This window comes from Lissotriton helveticus, chromosome 6, assembly GCF_964261635.1.
Source record: "Lissotriton helveticus chromosome 6, aLisHel1.1, whole genome shotgun sequence".
In the NCBI taxonomy this organism is placed as follows: domain Eukaryota; kingdom Metazoa; phylum Chordata; class Amphibia; order Caudata; family Salamandridae; genus Lissotriton; species Lissotriton helveticus.
Window position 1 is genome coordinate 1,199,715,537 of NC_136067.1, and position 13,029 is coordinate 1,199,728,565.

At 47.8% G+C, this 13,029-nt stretch overlaps 1 protein-coding gene across 7 annotated transcripts in view; it reads left to right on the plus strand.

The window, feature by feature from the left end:
* The window catches only part of LAMA2 (laminin subunit alpha 2), a 3,430,794-nt gene that overhangs the window by 2,368,098 nt on the left and 1,049,667 nt on the right, over nucleotides 1-13,029 (plus strand). The gene's annotated exons all lie outside the window — the stretch shown is intronic.

A 13,029-nucleotide genomic window follows, 5' to 3' on the forward strand; every position in this document is an offset into this window, starting at 1 on the left:
ACATCGCAATGCCTGCTGCCATAGCCAGCAGCCAGGTCAAAGGCAGGTCAGGTCACAGAGCAGAATTGAAGCAGCTGTTCAAATTAAAGCACTGAAAACAGAATGCTGCGTTTATTTCTTTTGCTCTGTTTATAATGGCAAGTAGACAGTTTATTTATTGTGCTCCTTAGATAGAGGAAAGCTAGAATATGTGTCTGCATGTTTCTACACATTCCCTACTGCAGCTTTATAAAAAATAAAAAAAGACTTGTGTTGAGCTGTTTCCATTATCTGTTTACAACAAATATCTAACAGGTTTAAGATGTGTTTGGCACCACTGATTTTATTTGATTCTTCATGTTTGAAAACATGATTGCTCTTTCATATGACAGACCTACCCACCAAGCTTTTAAAGTGGGTTTGGGGAAAATTATGTTGTGACCATGCGTCATCATATGGGATAAAGTACCCCATGTTGCACATGAAAAGGATATTGCCAGTCATCTCAGAATTCGATAAACTTATAAAGGAACTCGGCCTTCGTCCTCATTCCTCTATATGAGTTAAAACTCCTCAGGGATTGCAAAATCTTTATAATGTACGACAGGAGGTACTTTATCCCGTATATAAAGTAGACAGTGTCATTCTTCATTTTACATGTGTATGGTAGTACTTAAGAAGAGTTTCTTTTATGCTTCTCAGTAGAGAAATAACAAAGGTATTATGCCAAGACTGCAGCCGTGCACACCCGGCTTTATGAAATCATAATCTCGCCATCAGTTTAAAGATGTCCAGCACCGCTGATCAAAGCTTTTGACACGGACAGTAAACATTGAATGTTACACATATGTTACTTGTACTTTCTACATGAACAAAATTGTTATAGGCAACCATGCTATAGAGACGAGGATACTTATCCTGAATACAGAATACATAGGCTGGCAGTACTTTAAGTTTAATACTGAAATCGTGGATAAATTAGTCATGTGAATGATGAAAAGTTTGTGCCAGTGGGCAAGGAAGGAGCCAAAGAAAGTATGCAATGACATGACTACAAGGTGAAGGGTGATAACACATCATAATAAATAAATGCACAAGTCAGTTAATAGAATGTTGGATATAGGTATTAAATCGCTCCTTCACCATCTGCAGCGCCCCACGTCCGCCGCAGGCTCACGGACACAGAAGGCCTAACGTGCATCCTCCTCAACGTGCGCTCCTTCCACAGACACGCCGTAGAGATCTGGGACCTGATCGACACCCTCGCGCCCGATGTCACCTTCTTCACGGAAACCTGGACCAACGCCACCTCCGGCTCGACATCGCCACTGCTATCCCCGACGGGTATAAGTTCAAGAGGAAGGACCGCCCATACTCTGCCCAGGAGGAGGACTCGCCATCGCACACAAGACCTCCCTCCGACTCGCCACCTCCAGCACGAGTGACCCCACTCCAACAAAGAACACCTCCACTTCCAGATCCAGACCTTCCCCAGGACCACGCTCCCCGACACCCTTGCCTACAGACACATGGGACGCCGCACCCCTGCCACAACAGCCATCACCAACCTCGTCGAACCCCATGCTATCACCTCCAAGGACTACATCCTACTTGGAGATCGTAATTTCCATCTCGACAACCGCAGCGACCCCGACTCCCCCACCCTCCTCAACAACCTCTCCAACCTCAGACTGAAGCTGCTCATCAACACATCTACACACAGAGCAGCACACACCCTCAACCCCATCTTCGCAGGAGGGTTAAACGTCCACTTCAGCCACACACCGCAGCCCCCCTGGACCAACCACCACTGCGTAAATTTCACCTTCAACACCACCACCGCACCCAAACCGGCCCCACACCTGCCACGAAGGAACTGGAGCAAAATCACAGAGCAGCACCTCAACTACACCCTCTACAAGACCCCCCTCCACCACGACAAATTCCAATTCTGCAGCGAAAAAACTCCATCGAAGGATCTCCAGATGCGCCGACAAGATCGCCCCCCTCCGCAACCCTGCTAAACTACGCCCCCTGACGGCCACCTGTTACACCACCGAACTCCAAGTCGCCAGGTGCACCCACAGACTCCTCGAGTAAATATGGCGTAGTCGAAAAACAACGCAAAAAATTAAACATCCATAAGAGCACCCTGAAGCTCTACCACCAGCTCATAGGGGACACCCAACGGACCTTCATCAAGAACAAACTCCACACCAACGCAACGTACGCCAGAGAACTCTTCAATGTCATACAGCAATTCACCAAGCCCCCCAGCGAGGACACGGACATCACACTATCCCAGGATCTCTGCAACAAGCTCAGCACTTACTTCCATCAGAAGATCAAGACCCTCTACAACCACTTCAGCGAACAGATGCCGTTCACCACCCCTTCCCTCTCCACTGACCACCAGCCGACCATCACCACCTGGACCCCGCCACAGTGGAACTCATCACCATGACCATGATAAAAACCCGATCAGGAGCCCCTGACCCCTGCCCACCTAACATCAACCAGAAGGCCTCCACCGTCATCGCCCTCAAATTAGGATGGACCATCAACCCCTCTCTCCAATCTGGCACCTTTCCTGATGACTGGAAGCAGGCAGAAGTTAAGCCCCTCTTTAAGAATCCCACTGTCGACCCTACAGACTTAAAGAACTAACAGCCCATCTCTCCGCTCCCGTTGGCCGCCAAAATCGCCAAAAGAGTCGTAAATGGCCAGATGACCGCATTTATCGAAGAGCACTCCATCCTTGAGACCTCCCAATCCGGAATCTGCAGCAACCACAGCACCGAGACCTCCCTCCTCGCCGCCACTGACGACATCCGCTTGCTACTCGACCAGGGACACACCGCATCCCTCATCCTACTAGACCTCTCTGCTGCCTTCAACACCGTCTCACATCACAGCCAGACTGCACAACGCCGGGATACAAGGAACCACCCTCAACTGGATCCGCTCCTTTCTCTCCGGCAAAGCCCAGAGGATCAGACTCCCCCCTTTCATCTCCGAACCCACAGAGATCAACTGCGGAGCACCACAGGGATCATCGCTCAGCCACACACTCTTTGACATCTACATGGCCCCCCTCGCCACCATCGTCATACAGCATGGGCTCAACATAGTATCTTACGCCGATGACACCCAACTTATCCTCTCCCTCACGAAGGATCCCGAGAACACCAGGCTCAGCCTCCAGGAAGGAATGAGGGACGTCGCGGCATGGAAGAAGGACAGCTGCCTGAAGCTCAACACTGAGAAAACTGAGGTCCTTAACCCTGAGACCCTCGACCGCCGCCTGGGGCGACACATGGTGGCCCTCCACCCTCGGGAGTCCTCCCTCCCCGACAGACCATGCTTGGAACTATGGCATCATCCTTGACTCCTCTCTCACCATGACACGCCAGATCAACGCCGTCGCCTCTACCAGCTTCAATTGCCTCCGCATCCTTCAAAAGACTTTCAAATGGATCCCCCCGAACACAGAAAAAACGTTACCCACGCACTTATAACCAGCAGACTGGACTACGGAAACGCCCTATATGCCGGCATCAACAGGACCCTTCTACACAAGCCCCAAACCATCCAGAATGACGCGGCCAGACTCGTCCTGGGGACCCCACGGCACGAACGCATGACGCAACACCTTCAAGACCTACACTGGCTCCCGGTCGAGAAGAGAATAACCTACAAGCTTCTCTTCCACTCCTACAAATCCCTCCACAACATCGGACCCAAATATCTCAACAATAGAGTCTGTTTCCATGCGGTTCTTCCTGCAGCACCAGTTCAGCTTACCAAAAGTGGCCCAAAAGAACTCTCCAATCCAATAACCTCGCACTAGCAGAGACACCACACATCCGCAGAAGCAGAACAGGAGGAAGGGCCTTCTCCTACATCACAGCCAAAACCTGGAACGAGCTCCAGGTCAGCATCAGATGCTCCCCTAACCTGCACATCTTCACGAAGGACCTCAAGACCTTGCTCTTTGACTGATCCGGAACGGCCTACCCCCGCTTCCCCCCAACCCCCAGCGCCTTGCGACCCTCACAGAGGAGTAGCGCGCTTTATAAACCCCTGATTGATTGATTGATAAATGTCTGATATGCTGAGTGAAATGTTTGGGTGACTTGGACTGTCATTTTTTGAAGATAAATATTATTGCTGATGGGTTATTTTGACTCAAATGCTGAAGAGGAATCTGGATTTAGAATAGAGACTACATGGGGGAATCCTAAATAAATAGTTGGCAGGACTAATTCACATTTTGTGTTCAGTGATTTCAGAGGATGTGCCTTTATTGGGAGGGACACTTTTCTTAGTTGCATTGCTGTTAAACTCCCAATAGCAGGAACAACCTCCAGAGGCCCAGAACATCACCAGGCACCTCTTGGCAGGTCCGACCTCCCAGCAAGGAAGTTCAGGGGAGCTGGGAGGGAAGTCATTGTATCCCTGAGACTTCAACAGGAAGCAAGCGCTACTTCAAGCCCTTGGAGATCTTCCTCAAACAGGGCACACAGCACATAGCAAAGTATGTATCCTTTCCGTGGGAGAAACAGCGGCTGCAGGCAAACTCCAGACAGCACACAGCAAATGGGCAGTACTTCTCCTCAGTTTCCCTAGCTCTTCTCCTTGGCAAAGGTACCTCTTGAATCCCAGAAGTAGTCTAAAGTTGAGGGGTCTGGGCCCCACACTTTATAGCACAAACTCATTTGTTCTGTTGAGGCAAAGCAACTCTTTTCCCACCCAATACCAGTTCTGCCCTCTCTGGTGCAGCTTCCTGGCAGGAGGTGGACACAGCATTGTCCAAGGCAGACCAGGTCCATTTAGGTATGAAAGATATCTCCTCCCTCTACTCTGAATGCAGCCAAGGTCTATTCAGCCCAGCCCTGACTCACCCTGGAAATACAGGACACACCTAACCCCCCCAAGTGGCTGTCTGAATAGAATGCATATCCCAGCCCCTGTCACTCCAAAGCCAGACAGTCAATACACAACCTCAGCAGAGGCATACTGGATGACTGAGCAAGGAAATACATACTTTCTAAAAGTGGTATTTTCAAGCACAGAATGACAAAATCATCCTTACTAAAAGATGAGTTCAGGCATACTAAACATTAGCTTCCTTTCTTGTCCCAGTGCGAAGATATATTTATAAGATGTTATAAATGAACTTCCATTCTGTCCTATGGGACAGATATCCTTTCAATAGTGAAAAAGGAAATTGGCATTATTTCACTATTAGGAAATGCCACACTCTCCAGGGCATATCATACCTCTCACATACACTGCACCGTGCCCACAGGGGTACCTTGGGTCTACCTTAGCGGTGACCTACATGTAAGAAACCACTTGCCTGGCAAATCTGGCAAGACCTACAATATGTGTCAGAGGTCTTGCACATTTGGGGCTCGAAAAAGTTGGTGACAATCCTTTCAAAGGTCTTGCCTTGCCCCAATTGCCCTCCGAAAGGCACATCATGAGTCAGACCCAGTAGGAAGACTCTGAAGCGCTGGAGTACCACCAGCACATGGGATGACCCAGGCTTAGCAACATTAGGCTCACTATACAGGAGGCCATTCTCACAGTAAATCCAGTGTGACCCGGACTGATCACCTGTTGCCTGGTTTGCAGCCTGCTGCCGCGAACCAACAAGGGAAGGGCATTCCTTCTGCTCCTTGCAGAATTCTTCCCTGGTGGGGCCCCCATCCTGCTGGCATTGTGTCAGCTCATATTAGAAGTAGGGAATGCACACCTATTTTAGTTGTAATCAAATATTTGTCCAATGATTGTAATGATGCGTGCTCCTTGGAAAAGCGCCTTGCCCAGATAGCACTGAAAATAGAATCCAACATGTAGGGGTGTCATTTCACCCCAATCCAAAGGCACAGCATTGCTGCTACTTTGCTGCTTTAATTTTTAAACCCAATTTTTCTCTATTTTTCATTCATTTGATCATGTACTTGAACCATCTTGTCACATTCATCCAATTCGATCCACATGCACGGAATTATGCCATTTTCCAGGTTTCTTATGTTGTCGATGTGCCCATCCAGGCCTCTTTTCAATAACACGTACAGACGCATTTATTCATCCAGAAGCAGCGTTTATTAAAAAACCCAATGCATTTCGGGCTACTGGGGCCCTTCGTCAGGGGTCACTACAAGTAACAATGAAAACAAGCATTTGTTATTTAACCATCCTGTATGTGCAGTGATCTGTACAAATATATTTCCTTAAACTGCAATTAACTCTGTCACAATCTTAATGCCCACACAATACTGATCATTTCATCCCGCACGGCGTGAAATCAAGCTCCCCCACATTTTTCGTGTAATGAGCCTCTAATAACATTCATTTGCATTCCTTTAGTACCTTGGATGCATCACAAGCGCAAACAAAAACTGTTTCAGGGAAGGTGCTGCATCTGTTCCTTACACCCAGGGAAGGTGATGCGGTGTTCCCTTACTTCAGGGAAGGTGATGCGTTGGTGCCTTACTGCCATGCAGGGACGGTGATGTGTCGGTTCCTTACTAAAGGGGAGGTGATGCGTAGGTTTCTTACTGTGTAGGGAGGTGGTGCGTCGGTTTCTTATCTCGGCCCCTGTGTGCTTGCAGCCATTGTGCCCAGATGCGATGCATGAGGATAGGGATTGCGTCGGTTCTAGCAGCTACTGTCCCATGATGTATGGATTCTTGCAGCCGCACAGCCGAGCCTGCGTCGGAATCGGTGCGGTGATCTCAGACTCCATGGATCGGTGCACTCGATGTGGCATGCAGCGATTCCTCGCACCACAGACAGGTGCTGCGTCGCTTTCTTCAGAAAGCATCAGAAACAGGTATGGATGCGACAACCCTCTCTTAGTTGCATTGCATTTCCAGCTCCCAACAGCAGGAACAACTTCCAGAGGCCCAGAACAGCAGCAGGCACCTCTTGGCAGGTCAGAACTCCCAGCAAGGAAGTTCAGGGGAGCTGGGGGTGAAGTCTTTGTATCCCTGAGACTTCAAAAACAGTAGGCAAGCTCTACTTCAAGCCCTGGGAGCTCTTCCTCAAGCAGGGGACACGCACACAGCAAAGTCCTGGTCCTTTCCTCAGCAGAAACATCCACTGCAGACCTACCCCAGACTGGTACAAAAGGGGGTGGTGATGGACGGAGCATCTGAACCAATCAAACACTCACACCCAGTCAACAGATCTGGGTTTAATCCATCACCGTTCTTTAGCCCACTCTGCCACCCCAGTTCAGACAAGGCCATATGCAAATCAGTCTGGCCCTGTGCCTCATGGGAACAGTCCAGCCCGAACTGCAAAGCCATGCCTTCCCTGGACCGGAAACAAGCTTCCGAGGACCGGTTTCTGGCATTTCAGCCGTCTTCAGCCCAGCTTGCTTGAATCCAGTGGCAAAGTGAGCAAGAACTCACGTCTGAGCATACCCTGCCAACTTATGGCGAACAAAGTGGTACAAAAGGGGGTGGTGATGGACGTAGCATCTGAACCAATCAAACACTCACACCCAGTCAACAGATCTGAGTTTAATCCATCACCGTTCTTTAGCCCACTTTGCCACCCCAGTTCAGACATGGCCAAGCGCAAATCAGTCTGACCCTGTGCCTCATGGGAACAGTCCAGCCCGAACTGCCAAGCCAAGCCTTCCCTGGACCGGAAACAAGCTTCCGAGGACCGGTTTCTGGCATTTCAACCGTCTTCAGCCCAGCTTGCTTGAATCCAGTGGCAAAGTGAGCAAGGGACTCACGTCTGAGCATACCCTACCAACTTATGGCGAACAAAGTGGTACAAAAGGGGGTGGTGATGGACGGAGCATCTGAACCAATCAAACACTCACACCCAGTCAACAGATCTGGGTTTAATCCATCACCATCTTCCTCAAGCAGGGGACACGCACACAGCAAAGTCCTTGTCCTTTCCTCAGCAGAAACATCCACTGCTGACCTACCCCAGACAGCACCAGCAGCGGGCAGTACTTCTCCTCAGTTTCTCCAGCTCTTCTACTTGGCAATTGTTCCTCTTGAATACCAGAAGTAATCTAAAGTTCAGGGGTCTGGGCTCCACACTCTACAAAACAAAATCCTTTGTTCTTTGGAGGCAGATAATCTCTTTGCCCAGCCAAAACTAGTTCTGTCCTCTCTGGCACGGCTTCCTGGCAGGAGGTAGAGACAGCATTGTCCAAGGCAGATCAGGCCCATTCAGGCCTGAAAGATATCTCCTCCCCATGCTCTGAATGCAGCACAGGTGTATTCAGCCCAGCCCTGACTCCCCATGGAAAGGCAGGACACACCTACCCCCCCCCCCAAGTGGCTGTCTGACCAGAATGCACATCCCCAACACCTGTCACTCCAAAGCCAGACAGTCAATACACAACCCTAGCAGAGGCACCTTGGATGCCTAAGCAAGAAAATACCTACTTTCTAAAAGTGGTATTTTCAAACACAGAATGTAAAAATAATCCTACTAAAAGATGCATCTTTATATTCTGCGTTCAGGCATACTAAACTGTATCTTCCTATCTTGTCCCAATGGAAATGTATACTTATAAGATGTTATAAATGAACTCCCATTCTGTCCTATTGGACAGATAGCCTTTCAATAGTGAAAAATTAAATTGGTAGTATTTCACTATCAGGACATGCTACACTCACCTGGGCATGTCCTACTGTTCACACACACTGCACCCTGACCACAGGGTTACTTTAGGGGTGACCTACATGTAAAACAATAATTGAAAATGCAATAGTTCTCGCTTTTGATTAAGTTAAAGCTATTTGCTTTGCTAATGGTATTGTATAGCAAATCAAATGGCTTTAAATTGATAAAAGGCGAGACCTATTGCATTTTCAAAGCTAGTTTAAAATAAGGTATTAATATACTTATGAATAACAACACTGTTTTTAACACTCTGGTAATGAAATCCTGAAATATAATACAAAAAGTGTTAAAGAAAATTCCAAGCCAATGCTTTCATCAAACTGATGGGATTGTAAGGTAACTTCCTAGCCTGTATTTTAGCCCACATGCTCTTGAGACTGGGACCCGGTTCTCCTACAAGGCATGGTGCCTAAGTGGCTGAGAAAGAAGTGCAAGTGGAGCAAAGTGGGCAGAACTGCGGAGAGGCAGCCACCAGAAATATTCTTTCCAGACTGTAAGCTCTGCCTGTTATCAGCATTTACCTCAGGCGAGGAGACAGGGAGCCTCCTGTTCCCCCTCTCTCTCTTTAAACAAGTGCAGAATCCGCAGAGGGAAAATTAAATGTGAACTGAGAGAAAAGCAGAGTTGCGGAATTCAGAGGGGGCCATTCCAGCTGAGGCTCCTAACTGGGGCAGGGCAGAGTGGGTTAATCCGAACAATCTTCTGATGGAAAGCAGGCCATGGCTGACATCTCTAGGATCCACCCACCCAGGGCACAAGTCCTAAAAAAAGAAGTGGGGGACGCTGACATCACAACAGGAAGTGACATCACGAAAGGTGGCTTGCACCATCAGACTCATTGCCTCCCCTTGCTCACCCCTTAAATGCAATTGCATCAGAGAAGCCAGCGCGTGAGCAGCGTTCTGAATGAGCTCCGATCTCGCCCCAAAGAGGCCAAAGAGTGAATGTGCGGCTCCATTTGCTCCAGTTATCGAGCTCCCGGTAAAATAAGTGGGGGACGCCGTCTACCCGCCTGGTACCCCCACTCGAGCCCTGCACCCACCCCCACCCGTCATTAAGGCCGCTCACCGGCTAAAGAACGGAGCTGCAAAGGTCTGCACAGTTCCCCAAGATCACAGATAGAAATCCATGCCCTAGAGATGCTTTTATCATCATGCAGCTGATGAAAGGAGTACCACTCAGTCAGGGAATAGCAGAGCTTCTCAGGCAAAGCCCTTGAGGTAGATCGGTGTTTTTTTTTTAATGTGGTACAAATCACAGGTCGAGATTATGCTACTTATAAAATAGAATAAGCATTACATCTGCTGGTGGGTATTGAGGGCACTGCTGGTTTCTGTGGTAAGGCCAAAGTGCTATCTTCAAGGTTTGGCCCCCTTGCAGCCTCGCACAGAGAGGGGGGGAGTTGGGGGGGGCGTGGGCAGAAAGAGCCTTTCACTAGCAAGCCTGAGTGGGTTACAGGTGTGAAACAGAGCTCTGAGACACAACTGTTTCTTTTCCTCTAGCAGCAGCTGTCTTCATCACTCGTGGCAGAATCACCTATTTAATTTTGTCTGCACTTCAGAAAGATAAATGTCTGAGTCGGCCCACCATCATCTCATCTCATCTCTGGCCTGTGGGTTTCTCACAGATCTCTCCGCAGCACGTGCTCAACCCACTGACCAGTCTTGCCGCATAGTAAGGTCGTCAGCCTCGATTCAAAGTCCTGTTAGACTGTTTCCAGTGCCTTCTTCCCCTCTAATGCCTTGATGTATCCTCACAGCACTATGGGCTACAGGAGGGCTGAGGGTTGCCATGGTGCAAGAGTGAAAGGAAGGTAACCCTTTTTTGCGTCCTCAATGTTCAGAGTGAGTCAGTGTCACGATGGGGGGCAAGTGGGGCGCTTTAAGCAGCAGAAACGAGGGCAGTGTCACCCGATACATGTCACTGGCGAAGCCTCCCGTGGGGACCCGGGAGCCACATCTGGGCTCAAACAAGGCTGCCTGCATCTGTAATACTGTGCCAGGTTCTGGAGGCTGCATCTGGAATGTTGTGTCAAGTTCGGATGCCACATCTGGAATGTTAGGTCATGTTTATGGAGTCCACATCTGGAATGTTGTGTCGAGTTCTGGAGGCTCTCCGCATCTGAATTGTTGTCACGTTTATAGAGGCCACGTGATGAAAGTTGTATCAAATTCTGGAGGCTGCCCACATCTGGACAATTGTCACTTTTATGGAGGCCACATCTGGAATGTTGTGTCAAGATCTGGAGGCCACATATGGAAAGTTCTCTCAAGTTCTGGAGGCTGTCCACATTTGGAATGTTGTCACATTTATGGAGGCCACATGTAATATGTTGTGTCATGTTCTGAAGAGTTTATCTGGAATGTTGTGTCAAGTTCTGGAGGGCAAATATGGAATGTGTGGGGTGTTGGGGGCCGGGCTACAGGGTGGGGAGAGAGAGTAAAGAACAGCTGTGAGAGAGCAGGACGGGGTGAAGCAGGAGAGGCCAGAGAGATAAAGAACAAGTAGGTCTGCATGGTGCACAGTCTAAATATCGATTTTTAAATATCGACCTACAAAAATATCGAATTGGAAATATCAAAGGTACAGAATATCGAGGTCAAGAATATCGTTGGACTGAATATCGACTCTAAGGTAAGTAATATCGATTTTTTTATATCGATGTAAGTAATATCGCAGTTAGTAATATCGATAGCATATATATCGATGTAACTAATCTCGATGTTACTAATATCGATATTTGTATTATTGTTATGTATTTTATTATGTATGTGTAATATGTTTTTTGTTAAGTATTTTACTTGTTTTAAATTATATGTGTACTATTTTTATATATTAATAATGTTATTTTTAAGTAAATTTTATGTTTTAGTACCGGAGCGGGTTGTGGGTTTATAGGGGAATAGGGTGGGAAGTAATTTAAATATACAAAATTAATTATTATTTTTTAGATATTATAAATTAATTTAAATGAATTTCTGTGTTTATTTCTGTAGCGGGTTGTGGGTTTAAAGGGGAATTGGGTTGGAAGTAATTTAATTGTAATTAATTAATGATATATTTTTATTTATTGGTATCGGTAATATTTTTTTGAAAAACCTTTATCGTAGCATTCAATAAAAATACAAGCATGGGACTACAACCGCAGGGGCCGGCCGCTAAACAAAATTTAAGACCCCCTATATCACAGTACGACACAGCTCATCAGCCGACAGCCCTGAGGTCCGGCAGCGATTCAGGATAGAACTCGTATTAGAATGCACAACTGAGTCCCAGGATGAGACAGAGGTTCCATTTTATATTATTTAAGAAAGGATCAGGTGCCATACAATCAAACAGAAGAGTACGGGGGACAGGGCAAGAGACAGGAGATGCACGTAAGAACCGCTATAATGGAACATTGTCGCCAAAGCATATAGATCGATGCGAACGACAATACAATATACACTCGATGTTGAGCGCCAGTTCTCAGGGCCTGCCCACCCGGGTGTCAGGATATCATAAAAGCATAAGCACTAAATACAAATACACGATAAGAATCCGAATGATTCACAAGCTATACTGATCCTTTAAGGAAGAAAAAGGGAAGGAAAGAAAAAGGCCATAGAAATAAAAAAATGCAAAATAAAAAAACCCGTTCCAACCCCCCACCCTGCACCCCTGCAAATGGCTACAGCCTAACCCCACTAGCAGCGTGCCTGTCGCCCCCAATAACTAAAAACCCTAAAAGTAGGAAAAAGAATGGAGGAGGGCTATCCATTTGGGCTCCCAGCCCCTTTAGTCCCCCCGCCAGAAACAGACACCCCCTATCACTAAAAGACCAACGTATGACTACACTTATTGATGAAGTTAGGGGGCGCTGTAATACACCGCCCAGCCGTTAAGATCAATCAGTTGCAGGTCGAACACCTGTAAAAGCCACTCTAACCCGTCCCGACCTAGTTGATCTTAACCTTGGCCCTACCGAATCAGCACACGAACCCCCCCCAGCGAGACCCAAAGGCACACAAAGGAGTAATAGAGGAGAAGGGAGTCATCAAGAATCAAGCTATGGCAACTCGTATGCAGTGAGTCCACAAGAACTTCAGACGCAGAAGAGCTCTCCCTCTTAGATGGACAGTCCCAATGTATCTTGCCCAGGAGTCGTAAAGTCACCAAAAAAGGATAAGACGACCATAAAATGAATGGAAAGTCAAGAACAAAAGTCTCCGGGAGGGGAACGCCTTTCAATACCTCCAAAGTCGATAGTGGTGGAAGGTTCGGCAATACACTGACAACCTTGGGGACACCTTCCTCCAGGGCACCATCCGACGGTTGCGATACTTGCTTCCTCACGGGGTTCTCGCACGGAGGCAAAATGGCCGCGGTTTGAATGGCTGC